The 25,222-nt window shown below is 45.7% G+C and overlaps 1 long non-coding RNA gene and 1 pseudogene across 1 annotated transcript; both read left to right on the top strand.

The window, feature by feature from the left end:
- The first annotated feature begins 1,182 nt into the window (after window positions 1–1,182).
- LOC136526123 (phenylcoumaran benzylic ether reductase Pyrc5-like) lies at window positions 1,183–24,278 on the top strand (annotated as a pseudogene).
- On the top strand, window positions 22,404–24,063 carry LOC136529730 (uncharacterized). Its single transcript, XR_010777399.1, has 4 exons — window positions 22,404–22,786; window positions 22,893–22,934; window positions 23,063–23,111; window positions 23,855–24,063. It is a non-coding gene; the product is annotated as an uncharacterized lncRNA (long non-coding RNA).
- Window positions 24,279–25,222: the final 944 nt, after the last annotated feature.

Below are 25,222 nucleotides of genomic sequence, written 5' to 3'. Positions count from 1 at the left end.
ATAGAAGAAGGAGACCCCTTGTGTTTGAAGTTGGTGACTATGTTTATCTGAAGGTCACACCAATGAAGAAGAAGCGGTTTGGAATCCGAAGAAAGCTTGCTGCTAGATTCATAGGACCATACAAGATCTTGGAAAAAGGAGGTCCAGTAGCTTATAAGATAGAGTTACCTGAGACAATGAGTACCGTATTTCCAGTTTTCTATGTATCACAACTCAAGAAGTGTTTGCGTGTTCCGGAGGAAAGAATAGAACCTCGGGGCATCAAACTCAAATCAGATTTGGTGTATCATGAGCAACCGGTCCGTGTTTTAGACACTAAAGAACGTGCTACTCGGAATAGTGTGGTGAAAACATACAAGATACAGTGGAATCATCATGATGAGGGAGATGCAACTTGAGAAACGGGAGAATATCTACAAAAAGCTTATGAAGATTTTTATAACAAATGGTCCGTAACCCTAATCTCGGGACAAGATTTTTATAAGGGGGGAGGGCTGTAACACCTCGATGTTAAGCGTGCATTACCATTTCATCCCATGAGCATAATCATCATCACCTCATGCATAAGCATCATTCATGCATTTCATTTCGAAAGAAATGAAGTATCATTTCATGTGGTGCTTAAGTTGATTGAAATTCATTATGTTTAAAACAATGTGAAATGCCATGCTCGTGTTTGGATGCCATGATTTCTTGTTTTGATCACTAGGATAGCTTATAAATATTTAGGATACAAATTGGAGCAAAGTTTGTATTTAAATTTTTGCCAAATTTTGCTTTTAAATAATTCTTCAAAATTAGGATTTTGAATTAATATTGATGTTTATTTTGTAATTCAAAATCTATTTGGAATTTGACTTTGGTCTTAAAAGCAAAGTTGTAGAGAATAAATTTTTAAGCAACTTTCATTTTTACACCAACTTTTGAAACTGCTTTAAAATAGTTCCAAATTTCATTTGAATGAAAAAGGATTTGAAAATAATTTGAAAAAGACCAATTCACCTAAGTTGGGCCTCACGCCTCACTTCTGGCCCATCAGCCGAAGCCGGTCCAGCGCTCCTCACCGCATCCGTGCCTTCGCCTCGGCCCAGCCCGCTCGCCCAGCCTGCCTCAGCGCCGAGCCGCGCCCGTTCCCGCGCGCCATGCCTGACCGACGCAGAGCGCGCACGCCGCGTGGCCACCATGCGCCGGCAAAGCTCGCCGCGCGTCATAGCCGGCCTGCCCCGCCCTCCACGCGCTCGCCTTCACCTACCGACCGCGCGCGCTCCCCAATTCCCTCTTCACTCCACCAGCCGCAGAGCAGCAGTAGCAGCAACTCTCGCGCACGCGCTCGCCTGCGCCACTATGCGCCTCGCCGGAGCTAGCTCGCCCGGCCATCCCAGCTCGCCGTCGACCACTCCACCTCGCCAGCAGCTACGCCTCCTCCTCGCGCACCTCGTGCTCGCCTCGGTAAGCCATGGGAAGCTCCCTTTCCCCGAGAATCTCTCATCGGAGTCGTGGCCGAGCTCGCCGGAGTGCTCCGTTCCATGGACCTCACCCCTCCGTCCACCTTCTCGCTCTCCCTTCACGCGCACGAGCACCACACGAACTCGGTGAAGCTCCCGCGCCACCTCTCACGCCCCTTCTTGGCCGAAGATGGCCGGCCGTCGGTGAGCCGCGCCACCGCTCCGCCATGCGCGCCGTCGAGCCCCATTCCAAACTCCTCCCATGCCTTCTCTTGGTGCACCGCGTCCGCCTCGTCGCGGGTGAGCTGCTGGTGGTGACCGCGCCGCCGGCTAGCTCACCGTCGGCGAGAGCCGGCCGGTCAGCTCCGCCCCTGCTTTGGTCTGACCGACTGGAGGGGGCCGTTGACCTATGGGGGCCCGCTCGTCAGCGCCCTGACTCGGGTCTGGGTGCACAGCACCGGGTGCACCCAGCATTTTCATCGGCTGATTTTTGAAAGGATTTAAGAAATGATTTTTAGATTTCTATTTAAATGCTTTGGAAATTTATAACTTGCTCAAAATGGCTCCAAATTTGTTGAAACAAATTTTGTTGTGTTCCTTGTCACCATATCTACATGATAAAAATATTGCATGTCATTTTTTAGATACTTTAATGTAGAGCTTTATTTAATTCTTGATATTGCTGATATCTGGTAAAATGTTTAGTAAATCCTATATGTATCAGAAAAATATGATTCTAAGTTTGTTACTCTTCTTGTGTAATGTACTTTCTAGGAAAAATATATGCCATGCATGTCCTGTAGAAAAATTATGAGGTGTAGTTCAAGTGCCTTTAATGGCTGATTTTTGTTATTTTTGCTAGCTAAATTTGTATAAAACATGCATGTGATAATTTTTGTGCAGTGATTATTTACTGTGTAGAACATAGGAAAAATATTACATCTGTTGTTTGACACTTTTCACAGTACAAAGTATTTTCATGATCATAATTATGCCATAGCTTGTCATTTTTGTGTAGGCTAATCCACTTATCCAAATGCCATAAAAATTTAATGGTAGACTACTTAGGGTAGTACTGTGCTATGGTAATTTTCTAAGATTTTTCTATGCTATAAAAATAGATGTTGCTATTCAAACCTATAATTAATTAGGGTTTAATTAAATGTTGCTTTATGCATGATTAAGAAATTAGTGAAGCTTTGGTGTATCTTTGAAGCATTTAATGAGATGTGTTGACGTAGCATATTAGTAGTAGAAGAGAATGCATTAGATAACATGTGCTTGTAGTACATGTTCTTGGATGATGTTGACTACCTTGCATGCAAGCATATTCATTGTGTTCATTTCATCCGATGCACCTTTTGCATAAGCACTTACGCACTTGCATCATACAGGATCGCAAACCGAGAGCCCGGTCATCATACCCGAGGAGCAGCTCGAGGTGCAGCCGCAAGAAGTGACCGAAGCAGACGAGGAGGACATTGAGGAACTTCCGGAGTGCTCCGATCACCGCCCGAGCTCCTTCGAGAGAGGCAAGCCCCGGAGCATTTTCTCCCCGGTTTGCGATTATTAATTAATACTTTACTTTAATTGATGCATTACGTTCAGGAGTTGTTTGCAACCGTTGCTGCATTATACCTTGTTTACCTTTGTTATACTATATCCTTGTTACCCTGGTATCCGCAGTTGAGTCAATGCTTAACTGGCTTAGACCGGTAGAAGTCGGGTGATTTCCTGTCACCTGCGAGCTATAGGTGGTTACCTGGATCTGCTTGGATAACTATGTAGTCATGGTATAACTAAGTGTTAATTTGAAGTTGAGACCAGACGAAGACTTACAGAGTTTTGGACTGTAGTGCTTTCCGTCTGTATCGATTAAGGACCGACCGTTGTTGGGCCTCAGGTCATGTTGAACGCATGCCTTACATTTAGCTAGCCGAATAAAGTACCTTTCAACCGTGAAGCTGGGAGATTATTCGGGTTGAGTAGATTGCCCGCAGCGCACTATACCGGAGCAGGTGTGGTAGGACACGGAGGCGCAATGATAAGACCGAAAGGCAGTCGGTCGGCCCCCGGGTACATGTGGTTCCTGGCAAACTCGAGATTTTTCCTGGATAGTTGACTCGGTGACCGATACCTCACTTTAGCGGGTGAGTGAGGTTTGTGTAAGGAATAAATTACCATCTGGTTAATAATCGATTCGAATTGCCATCGTTCACTGGATAGTGAACACTTGACTTGAGTTACTTCATCGTAGTAATGTTGATGGAACACTTGGACAGTTATAATGAATATGACATTATGGAAGTTGTTAATGATCATTGGTTATCATTATTTGCTTAATCACATGCTTGCTCTAGTATAGGTGCAAATGTAGTCGACAGGTTAATAATAATTAACTTGACAACAATGCTTTTGGAAAGGTTCTTGAAATACTAAAAATGCCTCTTTTTGCAAATGAGTCAGCTACCCTACTATAAAGCCCTTCATAATCCTTGGTGTCACTTTATTTTCGGTTATGTCGGGTAAGTCTAGCTGAGTACCTTCTCGTACTCAGGGTTTTATTCCCACTTGTTGCAGATGGGCAGATATATTATGGCTACTGTATCAACTGCCTTTATCCTGCGATGGGTGATGCTTAGGACCATGGGCATGGTCATTCCTTACGTCTTGTCTAATGCTTTTGTTGGAGATGATCATTAGGTGACATTGTATTTGAACTCCGTGTGAGTGTGTGGTTTCCAACAAATGGCTTTCGCTACTTCTATTTGAACTCGTTTTGTAATAACTATGTTGAAACTCTGATGTACCTGTGATGCGAACTTTTATGTAATATGTGATGGTAACCGCTAAACTTATTACGATCTTGGCTGGTATGTGAGTTGGTTTGAAATCCTTCGTGATTTTCACGGACTACCGGGTTATACGGACTTAAGTTTGCTAAATCGTCTGCTCTGGCGGGTGATTTTCTTACTTAATTTCGTATAATTGGTCGGTTCTGTTACAATAGCCATATCTGCTTCGAGTGTGCGTTCCGCCTAGGGGTGAAAATGGTATGGATATTTTCCGACCGTATTCGAGACCAAATCCGTTTAGAGGGGTTCAGATCTGTCCATGTCCGAGTCCGGGTATTCAACATCCAACGCCGTATCCGTATCCGAATACTCAAATCGCATATTTATGATGTCGATATTAAATTATATCATATCCGACATAGTTGACACTATCCGTATTCGAATCCGAATCCGAACAGAAATATAAAAATAAATATAATATCAATGATATCCGTCCGTATCCGATCCATTTTCATCCCTAATTCCGCCCGTCCACCTCCCTTACTACGACAAATCTGGCCCAAACCTGGTCGACTCAAACTGATCGATGGATAACCGATCACCAGAGACACACTCCTTCAAAGTAGCAAAGCGTCAAAGTAGCGAATAATATAAGAGTTATAATACTCTCCATCAAAGTAGCAAAGAACCAGAGCCTCGGTAGCCGGCTTGCCCAACATTAAATTAAATAATAATATACTTGTCCAAATTAAATAACAAAATATTATATAGAGAACAAAAAAAATCTAAAATTAAATAATAATAATATATTTAAATAAATTGTTTACCACTTGGGTTTTATTGTATTTTCTCATTTCAAAAAATATTTACATCTTTTGTTCTTTAAATTTAAATTAAAGTAACAGATGTGGTAGCAGGCGATTGCCGCACACGTCACGAGATGGAGCAAAATAAATCTTCAAGCAGCACGGCCTTATGTCATATGGTATATGTTCTGTTATAACACATGACCATATTTTACTTTTAATATTAAAGTTAAAAATGGTATTTTTCTAATTATCTTTTTTTTTTAATTTCTGCAATGCCCTTACACATCTTCATGTCCCGTATATAAATTGGACTCACGACATGTGCCCACGTGACCTAGAACAATGCATGTCCAAGACATATCCGAACAGATGATGTGCTCATTGGATAAATCTTCCAAGACACAAATCGTCTAGCTAACCGCACAACAAACTATTACCGTTTTAATTGTTATATAAAAAGCTGCACAAAAATATACATATTGAACAGAATAATCTAGCATTCCTTGTAGCAACGCACGAGCTTGCTAGCATATATAAATGATGCACGATGGCATTTATGACGGACAAGCCTCGCCATTTTTAGAGACATCGCTAAACAAAGGTCCAGCTTTATTATTGTTAATTTATGAAAGATTTGTGAAAGATGAGTCTAGATTGAGCGCGTGTATATTCCCGGTTCTTCGGTAGAAATCAGAAGCCCCTCACCGTCTTCCCGCCGGAGTGCTGGCTGCCTGGCGTCACTATCCTTATCGTTACCCCAATCCTCGCGGGAGCAGCGCGCGCTAAGCACTTCAGTTCTACCGCGCTTTTGCACTCCCAGGTTGTTTGGTAATTCATTTATAATGGCCTCTTGGTACTGCTAGTCCTATATTTAGAGTGTCCAACCGTCTAATTTTACTCCTGCACTTCTAATTTTGGAAAAAAATAAAGAATCTTTTTTACGGCACTTCTAGGATTTAGCTGTCACCCAGGTGAGCTATATGATGAGCTTGTGGGTGTTTTTTCATATGTTGTTTGAGCTATATACTATCTATCTATTTCATATGCTCACATTGTTCCAGAATTTCATTCATCAACACAAGTCTTTGGTTGTTGAATGCAAAAAATTTTATTCCCAGTTAATAGGCAGAATTTTTTAGATGTTTCATAAAGGAATTTAGAGTGCCTGAGGGAATATTTATATGTACAGGAATAGAGTTTATGCAACTAATTTCAGCAGGACCCATATATGGAGAAAGATTATAAATGAGTCTTTGAGTGTCACCAATGTAGATCTCAGTGGAACCATGACCTTGAAAATGGTTAAACTAACAATTTTAGACCTCCCATCTTCATCTATGGTTAAGCTTCCATTTTCGTGCATCCATTTGTTACCGTGAACTGAATCCGAAAGATACTATGAAATGAGCATTATATGTACCATATGCTAACCCTGGCAATGATTTTTTTTTCATTTTTCCATAGGCTTGCATCTATACATGAAACTGCTACCTTCGGTTTCACCCTACTAATTTCTTATACATGGATTTCCTTACGGCGTTCCTGGAGACTTGATCTGCTGCAGGCAACCACTCCTCACTGGAAGTAACAGGTACATCCTCCATGTTGTTCCGGTTCCTGTTGGAATTGGCGTAGTGCTGCATCTTATTCCTATGTTGGTGGGCTTTTTAAGATTTTTGTTCCAGCAGCAAAGCCTGGTTGTTAATTTATGACTTCTGTTTACTTTGATCATTTTCTCTGTTTGTGCTCCTTTGTCAGATGTTTTGCTCTGATTGTTTCTTCATTGCACCACTAACATGTGCTTTTGCAACAGCTTTAATTGTTGTTTTGGTCACCATCTCGATACTTCAACTGGAGTACGGTACTAGGTTTGGAATATATGTCATTAAGGTTTAAAGGTATTACGGAACGGATATGATTTTTTTTCTCAAACAGAACCCACCAACATCATATTTTTAGGGCAAAAATTGCAGTTTATATAAAGGTAAAACCAGTTCATATTTAGGGCAAAATCATGCATTAGAACTGCAATCACTACATACTATATTGACAGGATTAGGGCAATTTGTTGAGCATCACTTACCCGTGACTTGTCCTCCCTTTTGTATAGTCAAACCTAGAAGTAGATCGCGAGGGAGATGGCGAGGGCAAGAGAAGCAGATTGTCATCGATGTCAGGTGGCCACGATGACGGCACCAGACTTGGCGTCGGCAGCTTGGAGTAGCAGATCACTGCTGACGACAAATGGGCCTTCAACAGGAGTATGGTACTTAGTTTTTTTCTAAAATAAAACCCATATTCTTTCCAAAGTAAATCATGATTAACACAATTTTCTATTCTTGGAGCCAAATGCATGGTTCTATTATTAGTTCATATAAAGGTTAAATTGTGCATTAGAACTGCAATCACTACAGACTATAATAGACATGATTAGGGCAATTTTTTGAGCATCACTTACCCCGTGACTTGTCGTGCCCTGTGTACAGTCTAACCAAGGAGCAGATTGTGAGGGAGACGGCGCGTGCAGCAGAAGTAGATTGCCGTCGATGTCGAGTGGCCACGACGGTGGCAACAGACAGGCGTCGTGTGACCGGGAAGCAGATCGAGAGGGAGGCGGAGGGAAGGAGAAGCATATTACCGTCGATGTTAGGTGGCCACGACGATGGCACCAGACAGGCGTCGTGTGACCAGGAAGCAGATCGCGAGAGAGGCGACGAGGTAAGGAGAAGCAGATTACCGTCGATGTCAGGTGGCCGCGGCGATGGACAAGCGTCGGCGGCTTGAAGTAGCAGATCGCTGCAGACGTCAAGTGGCCATGGGGCGATCTGTTGATGTCAAGTGGCCATGGGGCATCGGAGGATTGGGGTAGCAGATCGCAGTTGATGTCGCGATGCCACGGTGACGCCACCAAACTTTGCGGCGGCGGCGGCTTGGAGGAGATCGATGTCGACGTCTAAGTCGAGTGGTCATGGCGACGACAGTTTTATTTCCACGCGTGTTGGGCTAATAGCGATCACATGAGACTAGACGCTGATTGTTTGCTTCCTTTTTTTGTGAGACATGTATTTTGGCGCCGGCTTATTTTTTGGAACGCATTGCGGGGTGTGTTTCCCAGGTTGTTTGTTTTCTTTTTTTTTGGCTAGAATTGGTTTTCTCATAAACGTTCTGGGCGCCGGTTTGTTTTGGAAAGAATGGACCGCGTGGTGTTTTGCCGAGCGATTTGTAGTTCGCAGACATGCGGTTGTTTCCCTGGCGAGTCATGAATCGCAGGCACGTGGTGAAAGTAGCCGAGTGCACGAAAACCTTTGCTGCTTTTTAGTTGTGGAGATAAGCAACTACTTATATGCAGGATACTTCAAACTACATCTCTGTATGCTTTCCCTACAAGAAGTCAGACGCCTCGTCTTGGACTTGAAAATCTTCTTGATCATCTTTGATTACTGACCAGCTACAGTCCATGCAAAGCACGTTCTTATGGTCAAACTACTGAGAGACTAGATTTTTAATTATATAATATATTTTATGAATTTATGTATACATTTTATTATATAAGATAAGAAATAGTGAGTAGTCTGTCATGATTACACATGGATTTTTATTTTTTTATATGCTGGTTGAAAGAACTATGGTTTCGCATTAAAACTTAGAGTTTTATTTTAATTGTCTATCATTCCTGCAGAGTTATGGAATAATGATGTTTCAATATCACTATTGCAGTATCTTTTTAAGGTAATACTTCCCTCCGTTTTCGTTTAGTCGACACCAACCTTTTATTATAGCAAATTTGACCATCTATTTTTTCTTCTAAAAATCTTAGATATTTCAATGTAGATAACATTAATGAAGTATGTTCAATAAAGAATCATATATGTGAAAACTTGATGTATCTAAAAATCTTTTGCAGAAAAAATATATGGTCAAAATTGCTACAGTAAAAGTTCGGTAACAAGTAAACGAAAACGAAGGTAGTAGTATAACACGTACTCATACATTCGTTAGCGTAGTATTATGTTTTCCCGTTGCAACGTACGGTCATTTACCTAGTAATATAAAAATTATAATACTCTCCATCAAAGTAGCAAAGAACCAGAGCCTTGGTAGCCGGCTTGACCAACATTAAATTAAATAATAATATACTTGCCCAAATTAAATAATAATATATTATATAGGGAACAAAAAATTCTAAAATTAAATAATAATAATATATTTAAATAAATTGTTTACCACTTGGGTTTCATTGTATTTTCTCATTTCAAAAAATATTTACATCTTTATTTATTTAAATTTAAATTAAAGTAACAGATGTGGTAGCAGGTCGATTGCCGCACACGTCAAGAGATGGAGCAAAATAAATCTTCAAGGAGCACGGCCTTATGTCATATGGTATATGTTATGTTATAACACATGACAATATTTTACTTTTAAAATTAAAGTTAAAATGGTATTTTTCTAATTATCTTTTTTTTTAATTTCTGCAATGCCCTTACAAATCTTCATGTCCCGTATATAAATTGGACATACGACATGTGCTCACATGATCTAGAACAATGCATATCCAAGACATATCGAATAGATGATGTACTCATTGGATAAATCTTCCCAGACACAAATCGTCTAGGTAACCGCACAACAAACTATTATAGTTTTAATTGTTATATAAAAAGTTGCACAAAAATATACATATAGCGTATATAAATGATGTACGATGGCATTTATGACGGACAAGCCTCGTCAATTTTAGAGACATCGCTAAACAAAGGCCCACCTTTATTATTGTTAATTTATGAAAGATTTGTGAAAGATGAGTCTAGATTCAGCGCGTGTATATTCCCGGTTCTTCGGTAGAATTTAGAAGCCCCTCACCGTCTTCCCGCCGGAGTGCTGGCTGCCTGGCGTCACGATCCTTATCCTTACCCCAATCCTCGCGGGAGCAGCGCGCACTAAGCACTTCAGTTCTACCGGGGCATAAGGAGCGGAGCCGGGTGCTAGTTACAGGCGGCACGGGCAACATCGGCCGGTTCATCGTCGCCGCCAGCGCCCGCGAGGGCCATCCCACGTACGTCCTTGTCCGCGACCCCGCGCCTGCCGACCCTGCCAAGGCCACCGTCCTCCAGGGGTTCCGGGATGCCGGCGTCACCCTCGTCAAGGTTCGCTGCTCGTGTTTCCATTACTTTCCCCTTTCTCTTGATCTTAGCGCTTGTCTCGGTCCATGATGATGCAATCTTTGGTCAAAATGGTACGGATCTTTACTGTGTTTGGTCAAAATTGTACCAAGGCCGCGTTTAGCTAGCCGAAGTCGACGCCGTCGATTTACTGTAGCGTTTTGTTTTTATTTGGTAATAATTGTCCAATCGTTGACTAATTAGGCTCAAAACGTTCGTCTCGCAAAGTACAACCAAACTGTGCAATTAGTTTTTGATTTCGTCAATATTTAGTACTTCATGCATGTACCATAAGTTTGATGTGATGGAGAATTTTCTTTTTGCATAGTGTCAAAGTTGGGAATTTGGTGGAAGTGTTTGGTTCAGGAAACTGTAATATGATTTGATTACGGAAGGTAACAGATTCCTTTACTACTTGTTTCAGCCCTTCCGTAATTAAGTGCCACAGTTATCAGATACCAGCCTATACAAAGCAATTACCGCTCTCTCCCCAGCGTAATCGATCAGATCGCGATCGTCTCCCATCGGCCCTACGCGCCTTAGCTGGTTGCCTTGACTCTGCGCCCTGCGACATCTGTGCCCATGGGAAGCCATCGATGTGGTCTAGAATCGTAGACCATCGGATAATTGACAGCGTTGACTACCCCCATCACAGCGTTCTCTCTAGAGATTGCTTCCAGCTTTCCCATTACCGTTACAGCAAGTGAAACAAACAAGCCTGTTTTAAGATGCTTTGTTAACGTTACGACAGTGTTCTATTTACGTTCGCGTTTGCATTAGCATTCCTGATCCAATCACCATCATATATTAGTCCCTTTGCATACTATACTTACCTTAGCTGAGATTCAGAGCATTAATGCTACTGAATAATTCTTAGTATTAAGTATCTAATTTGTAATGGGACAAAACATGAGATTTGGTAACTTGTGTGGGCCATAGCTCTGGTAAAGGTCGGAGGTACACGTATCTATATGCTGATTTTTGAACAGCCACTGGTTTATATTTTTCTGGGATGCAGCTATCTTTGCTGCATGTATTAAAATCAATCAATGTAATGCTAATAAGTACAATAATCATTCTGTGTTATCGTCACTATGGCCCTGTTCGCTTGAACTTATCAGTCGTACCGTTTCAGTGAAATAACAGTGTTTTTCTCTCACAACAAATCAGCATCAGCACCAGCCGTTTTTCCAGCCGGCCGAACATGTCGTATAATGATACGATTTGATTCTACAGAGTTGTAATTGATAAATTTATGCCACATCATCAGGGGGATCTGTTCGACCATGAGAGCTTGGTGGTGGCAATGGAATCTGCAGATGTTGTGATCTCGGCGGTGGGTTATTCACAGCTACCACATCAAACCCGCATTATCTCAGCAATAAAACACGCTGGAAACATAAAGGTAACTTACTGTACCTCAATGGAAAATGTCATTTGTGTATATCTTTTAGTTTGTTGTGGACATTTTAATATATTTGTCTCTTTCATCGTCTTCCAACTCCACGCAGGAAAAATAAAAGCTTTGAAATGCAAGATAATTGATTTTTTTTATTTGTTTCGCTGGGATCGTGTTGAGCATTCCTATTTGTTTCTTTTGAACACCTGGCATGTCAAGGGCGTCAAACCCCCGACAGGCAGGGCCTCGGCTACGGAGCTCGTAGCCGTCGGCCGTCTTCTCCGGTGAGGTTATATCCCTCTACCGCAGGCTTAGGGTTTAAGAAAGGAAGAGATAGGAGATAATAATCTTGCTTAATTCCTCAAGGTGCCGAGTACAATCTTAAATAGCCGTGCGGCTGCAACTCAAAAGGAAACCAACCTCCTAGACATAAGGAAATAACTAAACTTAAGGAAATTGACTTGATCTATTTCTAATCTTGGCCACGCTGTTGCTGCGGCCCCTCTGCATGCGCGGCCTGAGCCTGGCTTGCGGCGCGCTCAGCGGCCCGACGCACATCGCGTGTGCGCCTCCGCCTGGTGTACGGGATGCCGCACATGACATCTCTCCCCCCCTCGACGACCGGCTCGTCCTCGAGCCGGAAAGCAGGGTACTTGGTGATGAAGTCGGCCTTGTCTTCCCATGTAGCAGAGGATGCCGGTTCACCCTTCCAGCGCACGAGCACTTGCTGGACTCCACGAGCCAGACGGCCCCGAACGACCTTCTCTGGTTCTAGGACGACAGCGCCATGATGAACCGGCGGTAGAGGAGGTGGAGTATCTGGTGCTGGTCCAATCCACTTCTTCAGAAGGCTCACGTGGAAGACATCGTGGATCTTGGCGCGTGGTGGCAACTCAAGGCGGACAGCAACCTCGTTGATGAGTTCCCGGACGCGGTACGGCCCAAAATACTTGGGCTGGAGCTTCCCTTTGACAGCGACGGCCAGGGACGCCACTGGGCGTTGACGAAGACGGAGAAGAACCCAGTCCCCCACGGCATATGCCACCGGCCGGTGTGACTTGTCGTAGACGCGCTTCTGGGTGGCCTGGGCTTGCTCCAGGCGATATTTGACGTCGTCCAGGAAAGCGACGCGTTCAGCCATGGTCTTGGCGACCGCTGCCACGCGTGTGTCGCCTGGCTCATACGACCTGATGGTGGGGGGGTCGCGGCCGTAGACCACCCGGAACGGCGTCTCCCGCAGTGACGACTGGTAGGCAGTATTGTAGGTGAACTCCGCCCATGGCAGCCACCGGAGCCAGTCGCGCGGGCGGTCGCCGGTGAAGCAACGGAGGTACATGGCGATGACTCGATTGGCCGCCTCTGTCTGTCCGTCAGATTGCGGGTGGAAGGCCGTTGTCATGTGTAGCTTTGCGCCCATGAGACGCATGAGCTCCCGCCAGAATGTGGAAGTGAAGACGGGGTCCCTATCCGAGACCATGGACTGCGGCATGCCATGGAGCCGCACAATGTCTTTGAAGAACGCCTCGGCGACAGACTCTGCAGTGTAGGGGTGAGCCAAGGGAAGAAAATGACAATATTTACTGAATCGGTCCACCACCGTCAAGATGACGGACTTCCCGCGCACACGCGGAAGAGCCTCCATGAAGTCGAGGCCGACGTCCGACCAGACCCCGGTTGGAACCGGCAGGGGCAGCAGGAGGCCGGCCGGCTGGAGGTGCTCGGTCTTGAAACGCTGGCAGGTAGCGCAGGCGCACACGAAGTCCCGGACGTGCCGGCGCATCTCGGGGAAGTGGAAGTCACGCCGGAGGCGGTGGAGCGTGCGCTGGACTCCTTCATGGCCATCATCATGCACGGCAGCAAGGAGCTCCAGTAGCAGCGGCGAAGAGGGCGGGATGTAGAGCCGGCCATCAAACATGACCATGCCGCCATCGACCACAGACCACGGCGTGCCACGGTGGCCTGCTGCTATCTCTTCTCGGAGGGCCACCACGGCTGGATCCTCCACTTGAACATGGCGAAGGCGGTCCACGAAGTCGAACCGAGGGGCCGATAGTGCCAGGATGGCCCCATCGTCCGTGTCGCGGTGGGACAAGGCGTCCGCCACGGTGTTAGCTGCGCCCGGCTTGTATTCCACCACAAAGTCGAAGCCAAGGAGTTTCCCCACCCAATGGTGCTGTGGAATTGTCGCGAGGCGTTGATCCAGCAGGTACTTCAAGCTATAGTGGTTGGTCTTCACGACGAAGGAACGTCCCCACAGGTACGGACGCCAATGACGGACGGCGTGGACGAGGCCGATCAGCTCCCGCTCATAGGCAGCGAGAGAGCGGTGGCGTGGCGCGACCGGCCGGCTGAAGAAGGCGATCGGATGGCCGTCCTAGATGAGCACCGCGCCAAACCCATGTGAGGACGCGTCGCACTCGACGGTGAATGGCTTGGTGAAGTCCGGCATGGCGAGGACGGGCGCCGTCGTGATGGCGGCCTTGAGTGCCGCGAACGCCGCCGCCGCGTCGTTGTTCCAGGAGAACCCCTCCTTCTTGAGGAGTGCCGTCAGCGGTGCGGCAACGGTGCCGTAGTTGTGCACAAACTTGCGGTAGTAGCCCGCAAGGCCCAGGAACTCGCGGATCGCCCGAGCCGAGCGGGGTGCTGGCCAGTCGACGATGGCTTGCACCTTGGTCGGATCCATGGCGACGCCGGCTGCGGAGATGACGTGCCCGAGGTAGGCCACAGAAACCTCCCCAAAGGCGCACTTGCTGCGCTTGACGAAGAGGTGGTGCCGGCGGAGCTCCGAGAGCACTATGCGCAGATGACGAAGGTGGTCGGCCCACGAGCTGCTATAGATAAGAATGTCGTCAAAAAATACCAACACAAAACGCCGAAGGTAGGGCCAGAGTACGTCGTTCATGAGGGCCTGAAAGGTCGCCAGCGCGTTGCACAATCCGAAGGGCATGACCAGGAATTCGTAGAGGCCATCATGCGTTCGGAACGCCGTCTTGTGGACGTCGGCGGGCCGCATGCGGACCTGGTGGTAGCCCGACCAGAGGTCGAGTTTGGTGAAGAAGCGGGCGCCATGGAGTTCATCAAGCAACTCGTCGACGACGGGAATCGGGAAGGCGTCCTTGACGGTGAGCGCATTCAGCGCCCTGTAGTCGATGCAGAAATGCCATGAGCCATCCGCCTTCTTGACGAGGAGGACCGGGGAGGAGAAGGCGGAGTCGCTGCGACGAACGATCCCCTGTTCCATCATGGTGGCGCACTGGCGTTCCAGCTCATCCTTGTGCGCCGCGGGGTACCGGTAGGGCCGGACCGCGACTGGGGAGGCGCCCGGCTTGAGGACGATGCCGTGGTCGCGGCTGCGTGGTGGCGGAAGGCCGCGCGGCTCGGCGAAGATGTCGGCGAACCCGGCAAGCAGCTCGTCGAGGAGTGGCACGCTGGACATCGCGGCATAGGTCTCCAGGGTGCTCGAGGCAGCCACCCCGGGCCAGCGGACCATGCTGCCCTGGCGCTGGAAGGAGACCGAGCCATCGACGAAGTCCCACACCAGACGGCCGAGCGTGGCCATCCATTGCAGCCCCAGCACCAAATTGTGTCCTGCAAGGGGCATAACAAAGAGGTCGATGGCGAAAGCGATGTCGTGGATCACAAGGGGGGCGTGCCTGATGACTCCTGGGCACGGCACCTTCTCGCCATTGGCCACCATGGCCGTGAGGCGTGGTCTAGCTTGGATGGATAGACCGGACCGCGCCGCTGCCGTCTCGGCGATGAAGTTGTGGGTGGAACCGGTGTCAAGGAGGGCGATGAGCGGGGTCGAGCCCACCATGACGCGGACCTGCATGGTCCTACCCACGGGCACGCCAGCCACTGCGTGCAGGGAGAAGATCGGCGCCTCCTGCGCCACGGCGTCCGCCGCGGTGTCGGCGCCCGCGTCCTGAGCGTCGTCGATCTCTACGCCGTCGAGGAAGAACAAACGTCGGCAGAATCTGTTGTGGCCGCGGGAGTACTTTTCATTGCAGTTGAAGCACAACCCTTGGCGGCGTCGCTCGGCCATCTCCTCCGGGGTGAGGCGGCGCTGGTTGCCCTCGGTACGGCCCTGCTGGGCAGCCGCCGGTGGCGCCGGGAGTGCCAAGAGGGGCGGTGGGAGCGGCATGTTGGCCCGGGCCGTGGGGGGCGGTGGACCGCGCGGGGGCGCCCTCGGTGGAAGAGGCGCTGGACGCCCCAGCTCCATCAACTCGACCTGTCGGGCCAGGCTTATGGCGGCGGCGAGGGAGTCCGGGTTGTGGATGCGGACGGCGTTGCTGAGCGGCGGCATGAGCCCTCCGGTGAAGAGCTGGACCCGCTGCGCCTCGTCGAGCCGGCCGGCGCGAGGTAGGAGGGCCTGGAACCGGTTGGCATACTCCTCCACGGGCCCCGTGCGGCGGCACTCCGCGAGCTCGAACAGCGGAGCGGAGCGAAGGGGAGGACCGAAGCGCAAATTCAAGAGATCCTTGAAATTACCCCACGTTGGCGTGCCGTCATCGTCCTGCAGCTGGATGAACCATAACTGTGCGGCGTCGTCTAGATGATAGGACGCCATGTGCACGCGCTCTTCCGCCATGGTTCGGTGTTGGCGAAAGTAGGCCTCGCACTTGTTGAGGAACAGCATCGGGTCGGACGTGCCGTCGAAGTGGGGAAAATCCCACTTCTTGTGCTTCGGGTGGAAGTCCAGCTCGCGCGGCCCTTCGGAATGGCGGCTCTCGGCCGTCGAGGCCTTCTCCTTCATGGAGGCCATGTCGGCCTTCAGGGTCGTGATCTCGACAGACATGTTCTTCAGCTCCTTGAAGAGATCGGCGATGGTAGGCTCGGCCATGGTGGCGGTGGGTTGCGGGGTGGGTGCGGCAGCAGTAGATGGCGGCGGCTGTTGGTGGTGGTGGGCTGGTGCGGCTGGAAGCGATGGATCGGAATGGGCGTGAGAGGATCGGCTGACGTGTAATACCAGGTTGTCAAGGGCGTCAAACCCCCGACAGGCAGGGCCTCGGCTACGGAGCTCGTAGCCGGCGGCCGTCTTCTCCGGTGAGGTTATACCCCTCTACCGCAGGCTTAGGGTTTAAGAAAGGAAGAGATAGGAGATAATAATCTTGCTTAATTCCTCAAGGTGCCGAGTACAATCTTAAATAGCCGTGCGGCTGCAACTCAAAAGGAAACCAACCTCCTAGACATAAGGAAATAACTAAACTTAAGGAAATTGACTTGATCTATTTCTAATCTTGGCCACGCTGTTGCTGCGGCCCCTCTGCATGCGCGGCCTGAGCCTGGCTTGCGGCGCGCTCAGCGGCCCGACGCACATCGCATGCGCGCCTCCGCCTGGTGTACGGGATGCCGCACATGACATGGCAGTCCTTGCCTTTTGGCTTCACAAGCTTCACCGATTTAAATCCAAATATATTGTGTAAATGTTGAAGGTTTGCTTTTGTATATGCTATATATTTTGTAAATGTTGAAGGTTTGCTTTTGTATATGCTACTGTGTAATGTTGCAGTATTTCCCAGAGATTCTTTCCATCGGAGTTTGGAATGATGTAGATCATGTACACGCGGTTGAACCTGCAAAATCAGTGTTTGCTGTCAAAGCTAGTATAAGGCATGCCGTAGAGGCCGAGGGATCCCCTACACATATATATCGTCCAACTTCTTTGCTGGTCGTTTCTTTCCAGCTCCTGGACAGATTGGGGTTACAGGCCTTCCAATAGATAAGGTTCTCATCTTAGGCGATGGAAATGTGAAAGGTAAGACTAATTACAATTTGTTGACTATATGTACTAGTTTACCTTTTTGTGGGTCGTACAATCAAAGCAATATGTACTTGAAGGGTTGTATACAAATTACAATGAAAGCAACTAAGGAAGATATGAATACACTTTAATTAATTTATATATTGTTTGTGTGGACAATAGCAATATTTGGAACAGAAGAGGATGTTGGCACCTACACAATAAAAGCTGTAGATGATCCAAGAACCCTGAATAAGATCCTATATCTGAGGCCACCAAGCAACATCTTGTCTCACAATGAGCTTATCTCACTCTGGGAGAAGAAAGTTGGGAAGACATTTGAAAGGGTGTACATTCCAGAAGACGATGTCTTGAAGAAGATTCAAGGTCTAAAAATAGCAGGCTCAACTTTTGTCCTCATTTATCTGTTTCGAGCCTTACAACAGTAAAACTTTTGTCCTCATTTTTTACTCCCTCTGATCTGTTGCAGAGTCTCCAATTCCATTGAACATAGCGCTGTCAATCAGCCATTCTGTGTGGGTGAAGGGGGACCACACCAACTTTGAGATTGACCCTTTCTTTGCAGTTGAAGCCACTGACCTTTACCCTGATGTCAAGTACACTACCGTGGATGAATTTACCTAGACAAGCCCACGGTGACTCCAAGAAGGAGACACCGTCCACGTCGCCGTTTTTTTTTCGATCGTTGGATCTTGCGATCCGATGGCTTAGGTTGCTCCTGCGAGATTCTACCGAATCAGCTTCTGCTTCTACTATACAGCTTCTACCTCAGCTCCTTGTCCTGCCTTCTTCCTCGGCTTCTGCCCGATCAGGAATCATTTGCCTCGGCTTCTACCCGATCGAGTTTCACTTCTTTCCGCTCCCTCCCCGTCCGTGAAAATAGCCCGTCTTCTCTCCCTGCTCTCGGCTCCGTCTCCCTCCCTCTCTCTTCTCGCGGACGACGGCGACGGCAGCGAGCGGCGCCGGCCATCCTCCTCTCCCTCTCCCCGCCCCTCTCCCTCTCTCCAGACATGCTAGCGTGCCGGCCAGCCCCACCGATGCCGGATGCCTGGAGCGGCAGCGCCCTCAGCACGCGGTGCAACGCCTCGTGGGTGGCCGTCTCCGCCCACGGAGTGGCGCGGCTGGGCCTCGGCGGTGGCCGCCGTCGCACCTTCCCCTGCGCTGCATCCTTCCGCCAATCCACGGGCACTCGACGGAACCCTAGCTGCCTCTTCTTCCTCGCCGGCGGCGGCGACGAAACCCTACCTGCCTCTTCTTCCTTGCCGGCCGTGGCGCCAGCCCTCAGCGCCCTCCTCCTCGATGCCCTTTCCCCCGCGCCGCAGGGGCGGAGCGACGCCCCCCCCCCCCCCGTGTGCTGAGCCGGTGGCACTGGTCGCCTCCCGGCGCAAGGGCCCCAAAGGCCGTCGTCCTCGGGCACGACGCAGCAGATGAGCCCCGCCGGTTGTTTACGGCACGGCTGCTCCCTTCCATAGGTATGTATGACACTGTGATTTGTTGTCCCCACATCTTCTTCTTGGGATGGTTCATTAACATGTTTTGATTTGGCTTGCGTACCACAATTCCAGGTTCTCAACTATTTCGATTTTGTAGTTATGATTTTGTCGATGCCTATGTGATTTCTACTTCATGAAATAGCCTCAAATGATTGTGGAATTTACATCCTTGGTCGTCTCTTCATTAGGTCATTTGTGCTTTCTAAACATATCTAATTTACATTCCTTGACGCTTCTTCTCATATGTCCTGTGTGGTCGATTTCCAAACATGAATGCTTTTAGTCAACAAATATATTAAGTATAAATGACAGTGCGGTGGAGAGAAAATTGCTACTTCGCCATTATCAAACGTGGGCTTCGGTGGACTAGGAATAGCCAAGGTTTCTTGAATTTTTTTTTATTACATATGTCCTCTGTTCTCTGTTCCCAGTCATTAATACTAACAAGATTATGAAAATGGATATTAGCTACAGATGTTAATGCAGTGCATTTGGATTTAACAAGGTGTCTTGAATTCTTTTTTGGGTGATACAATTACATAATATACATACATTTTCCAAATGCTACTGCATTATACTTATTATTTGGGAGTCCAACGCATTTAAGCGTGTACAATAGGTTCATTAAAATTTTAAGAATCATATAGATATAGATTACAAATGGCCACTGAAATTTTATAGCCACAGCTTATTTATTCAGAATCATATTCTGGTACTAAGCCTGTATATATTTCTTGTTGTTGTCATGTGTTTTTCCACTAATGCAAATGAACACATGGCCTATTCCCAAAGATGACGTTGTCAGGCTTTTGGTTCTCCTTATTCTTTGAGTTTTCCCTGCAATTATGTGCACTGTTGTTCTTTCAAATCCATTGGAGTCCCTGGCCTGCTTGTTAGACTTAGAAGTATTACTGTATGAGACCAAGGGAAGCAACTTTCCAAGTTTATTTGGGTCTTTCGACACATATTTATCAGGTGCATGATCATAGTGTGCTCGCAAAAAAAAACACACACTCCCATTTCGATACCAAAGGTTAGCTTCAATAAGGCAACGACATGAACATTTCAGGTTTCGCGGTTCGATAGCCGTAGATACCTAGGAGTTCCCTAATTTGTCTGCTAGATTTTATTCGTGGTTCGATACCTGTACATACCTACGAGTTCCCTAATTAGTTTGCTGGATTTTCTCGGTCAGGTAATCTCTAGATTCATTCAAAAATAGTTTGTGCATGTGAGAATGTCTCTATGACTACATACATTGTTGGTCCACAAATGGATTCCTATCAGAAAATTGAGAGAAGACTGAAAAAATACCTACCTCCATGTTATATGAACATCCATCGTAAAACCTACAACAGCACGGATATTCATTTTAGATACAACAACTAAATTTAATTGTAGGGGTGATCTGTCTGCACCCCTAATTCTATACCCAGCAGTGGCGTTTTTTTACATCCCTTACAAGACAAAAAAATAATATAAGAGGCAGTCATTATCCTAGCTACCATGTTTTATTTTTTATACAGCTGTCGCATAAATGTGTACATGGCCATTGTAAGGTATTTACGTCTCATTATATGAAATTTACTTTTACATATGGGCAATTGGTTCATGACATGTTAATATTTTAAGCAAGTTTCTTGCTTCTTTATGCTATTCCCAGGTTGGATCTTGTTGGTTGTGATCTGACTGACCGCCTGATGAAGATCCTCAGAGAAAAAAGGCTGGCCTTCGTTGCTCTACATTACGAGCAGGAGCTCGCGACTGCTTACAACATAGGTCTTTCTTCTCTTGCTTTGGAAGTTTATCTAATCTTAAGTTTATTTTCAATTTGGTCTAACAGAGAGTAGACTGGCTGCAGCGACTCAAGCATTATGATTGACAGTTTTAAATGCAACCTGTAAGGATATGTCTTCGTAGGAGTTTTGCATAGGCAATGGTGTATCAATGTGCCCATATCGAGTGAGACTACAGCCTGCACACCAGATAGCTTAGTCATTGCCACACATCGTCTGCAATATGTTACATGTGTGAAATACGACCTACTTATGTTATTCTTCTCTGGTCTCTATAAGCAAGGTTCTTGCTTCTTCATGCTATTCCTAGGTTGGATCTTATTGGTTGTGATATGACTGACCGCCTGATGAACATCCTTAGACAAAAAAGCTGGCCTTCGTTGCCCTACATTACGAGCAGGAGCTCGAGACTGCTTACAACAAAGGTCTTTCTTTTCTTGCTTTGGGAGTTTATCTAATCTTAGGTTTATTTCCAGTTTGGTCTAACAGAGAGTAGACTGGAATGCTGCAGCAACTCAAGCATTATGATTGACAGCACTTAATGAAACCTGTCAGGATATGTCTTTGTAGGAATTTTGCATAGTTAATGGTGTCTTAATGTGCTCATATCGAGTGAGACTGCAACATGCATACCGATAGCTTAGTCATTGCCACTAATTATCTGCAATATGTTGCGTGTGTGAAATACGACGTACATATTACTCTTCTTTGGTCTTTATGTTTCAGATAAACACATCAACTGAACTTAAATTTAAGAGGTATATGGTTGCTTCTCCATTTCAGTCATCTTTTAGTGGGCATATATTCACATAACTTGCATTAAACTGAGATATTTGTCTGAATGTTCTTTACATTTCCTCATGCACAAGCTATCCTTCAAGACTCAGTATTTCTCCTTTTTTAGGCAATTGCATTATTACCAGCATTTGGGGCTCCACTCCGTGTTAGATTTTGGTACATGCACGGCCATGTTCATACCTTGTGCATAATTTAGGCCTTCTCTCATTTCTGTGAGTCTTTTTCTTTTGTTCCATCCCTTTTTGCCTCCACTTTGCTGAAATAGGTGCTCTGTGATAGATTAGCACAATCATCAGCAACCTTTGTGACTGGGTCACATAGCTAAAGATTCAGTGGACCAAACAACTATACCAAGGTACACACATCAGCAGTTGCAACTTCATAAATCCTTACTGCTTTGCAAGAATTATTACTGCCTTTATTTGCCATATGGCTGCGGTACGAAAGGTGTATCCAGATCAAGGTTGGTTTTTTTTATACCAGACAAGGACGGTCTATTTTTCGCCATGCTGCCAAAAGTTAATAATACTTTGTTTAGTATTGTTACCGCTCCTATATGCACCTGAATAGCATTCTATGTTCTTATGTACTCATGGTTGAATGTGTATCTTAAATTTAGAAAGGATAAAATAATATATTGTAACGAGGCATGTATCAGCTAGGCAGCCCGGCGATAGCATCGATTAGGTGCAAGCAAGAGGCAGCTCTGTAATCCAGCAAGCCAGTTTCTTGCCTACTGAGCCACTATACCAAGGTATTTTGATTGCACTCCTTTCTTTTGCCCCTTGCTTCCTTTGATCTTGGCCAATTGGAAGATTGTTGTTGCCTTCCTGTCTTCCTAATGTGTGATGCCTCTTCATTTGTAGAGCCTGTTGATCAGATCAAAGTCTCGCGGCATCTAAAAATTCCAAGAGAAGTGTGAATGTCAGAGTACATTTCATACTTACCTTCAGTAAAGCGGACCTCATCATGTTTCCTTTGCCTTTCTTTTCCTACTTTCATATGTTGATTATTGACTTATTTATCTATTTTTATGTTTGCCAACTGGCTGCAATTTTAAAGTTTGCAAAAACTCCTCTGGATGTACAATTTCTGGTTAAATAACGGCGTGTCTATTATTGTTACCTACTGTTACTGTGCTATCCTTTTTTTGCATACATGTTTACTTTGATCTCCTGTAATAACCATGTCTTGCATAGGTCGTATATGTATTGCCTGATAGCATGTGGCCAACTTTCAGCACATATATGGAGAACAATGCCGAAGGACCTTTCATGGTACCACAATCTAACCTTTGCAAGAGCATACAAAGAAAAGATTAAGAGGTAATACAACTTTTCAGATATTGGATTCAATATATACTACTGAAAATGCATTAGAATACATTTAAAATCTGATCCCACCCCTTGTCCCTTTTTTTGTCCCTTACAGCTATAAGCACTTGAAGGAATTCAGCTAGCAAATGATGACCAGGTACGTTCCTTAAATTCTTTATAATCAGTGTTTTTTCTATGATTATCTAATGATTCTCTTCCATTGGTTTTATTTTGGGTTTCCCTACTCTCCAATTATACTCTACATTTGTATGTCTTCTTGTGCAGAGTACATGTTAGTGAAATTCAGAGTTGTTCCACCAGTAATCGGTACCTGGTAAGCCTCATTGTTGCCACCTGTTTTCATTTCCTATTCCATTTTAGATCTTCATAGATTGGATTTGTACCTAGGCATGAAAGAAAAAAAAACGAAAGCTCATGTTTTGACCTACATGGTTTTTAATGTGGTGCCATTTTTAGCTCTATCAAGACTTAAGGACTATGTTTTTCTGTTACCCTCTACTTCATGATTTTATTGCTTGGTTCTTAAAGAGGATTGTAGGTTTTATGCACATATTAATTTTTTCTTCAATGTCAGACCTTATCGCCTTGAAACCTATGGTCCCATCATCCTGCCATCCAGAGTCCAATTTTTATTCTGGTCTTAGCTCCTAATCCTACCACCTGGGTTGCACGTGATTTGTTCAGTTACATTCAGAGTTAGAGTAGGTCTAATTATTTTTGCCCTTGGGAATGTACCAGACGATGATGAAACCCCCACCCGTCACAACCCACCTGAGTAAATAATCAATGATCAAAGTATACATATATAGTGTTCTATGCCGTAACAGACAAAATGTTTCCTAGCATACTTCCTTTTAATATTATGTCTGCCAAAAAATTAGGTCGCCAAAAAATACCCGAAAATCCTTTGTGCAGAAAAAGCTATTTCACAGTGAAACTGACGATGAAAAGGCGAGCAAACTTCGTGCCGATAAAATGTTTTTTTCTTTCTTTCTATGCAGATTCGTACTGCCTCACACTATACAATCTAACTCACACCCCACTTTCGCATTCCAGGTTCCAAACATCTCAGGCGAAGTTTCTTTTGTCTCCGGACTATGCAATCTGCAATATAGCTTGCCTGGATGATGTACTCTGTCTGCATAAAGACTTTAAAAACTTATATGCTGTATGATGAAGAGCCCACAGTTCTTAGATGTATTGCTGCCTTTTGCATATGCGCCATGACGAGAATCTATTACTAAACTTATATAATCCTTATTATTTTGCCTAATCTTAATTCTTATAATGCTCTTGCAATGCATTTATTCATCATGTGTGTTTCATAGCCAGTCGACGCGCGCAAGGGCGCGCGCAATGTACTAGTACCTGAACAAGTTCCTTTGAATTCCTAGATCCTATTTGGACTGCACCATTCAAGTACTGAATTATAGGAAAGTATTTGTGACAATTATAACTCCATATGATTTTTAAATATTGCAATACTCAACCGTATCAAGAAATAAAAGGTTGTTCAGTTTGTGTTTCCCTGAGCATGAAGCGCTGCTTGGAGCGGACTAGCATGATTGAAACTGTTAAACTAAATGTCATAATAATACTACTAGTATGCTATGCGCCTTTATGTCTCGGACTCATTAGAGTTATGATCTTTTGTGGATTTATTACTCACTCTATTTTAAATTAGGGACTTAAGTGTTTATGCCCCGTTTTGAAGCAAAATGGTGGTTTTGTCCTTGTTTTATTTTATTTTATGAATTTACCCCTGCAATTTCAAAACGAAGGGAGACTTTGTCCCTATTCTGTGAAGTCTACTTAATGGTGTGGACAAAAGGACAAGTTTGCCCATTCGTTTTTACCCTTGTTTTATTTTGATACTTGTGTTTGTATCCCTATTTTAGCTAATAATCCATATAAACACAAATTAATATCACACATATCGCATTATGGAAATTACACACGGGGTCACTTTAGTATGTCTAGATGGCATACCATATCAGTGCAAAATGTCAACGTACAGAACCACGCTACATGCCAACATAGAGCTCCAAATAACATGTCCAACTTACATTTTCAAATGACATGCCAAACAAAAGTACAAGCTAATTAGCAAGCCTAAGAAACTAATTGTGAGTTCACTAGGCAATTAGTAGTGAGCTACATATTAAGATTTGAAACCTAACAAAGTAGCAGGTCTCGAAGTTCCTCCTCTTCCATTCCTTCTTCACTACGTAAAAAAACGATTTTTAGCAATGGTTTAAATTTTTTGTAGGGGCGGCTGGTGATGGAGCCGCCCCTACAGTGGTGTGCTCGGGTGCCTAGACACCAGCCGTCCCTACAAATGGAACAGCAGGAGCAGCTGGTGATACGAGCCGCCCCTATAAATGGGTTCTGATTTGTAGGGGCGGCTCAATCACCAGCCGTCCC

Source organism: Miscanthus floridulus, chromosome 19, assembly GCF_019320115.1.
Source record: "Miscanthus floridulus cultivar M001 chromosome 19, ASM1932011v1, whole genome shotgun sequence".
In the NCBI taxonomy this organism is placed as follows: domain Eukaryota; kingdom Viridiplantae; phylum Streptophyta; class Magnoliopsida; order Poales; family Poaceae; genus Miscanthus; species Miscanthus floridulus.
This window is presented reverse-complemented; position numbering and strand designations above follow the sequence as displayed.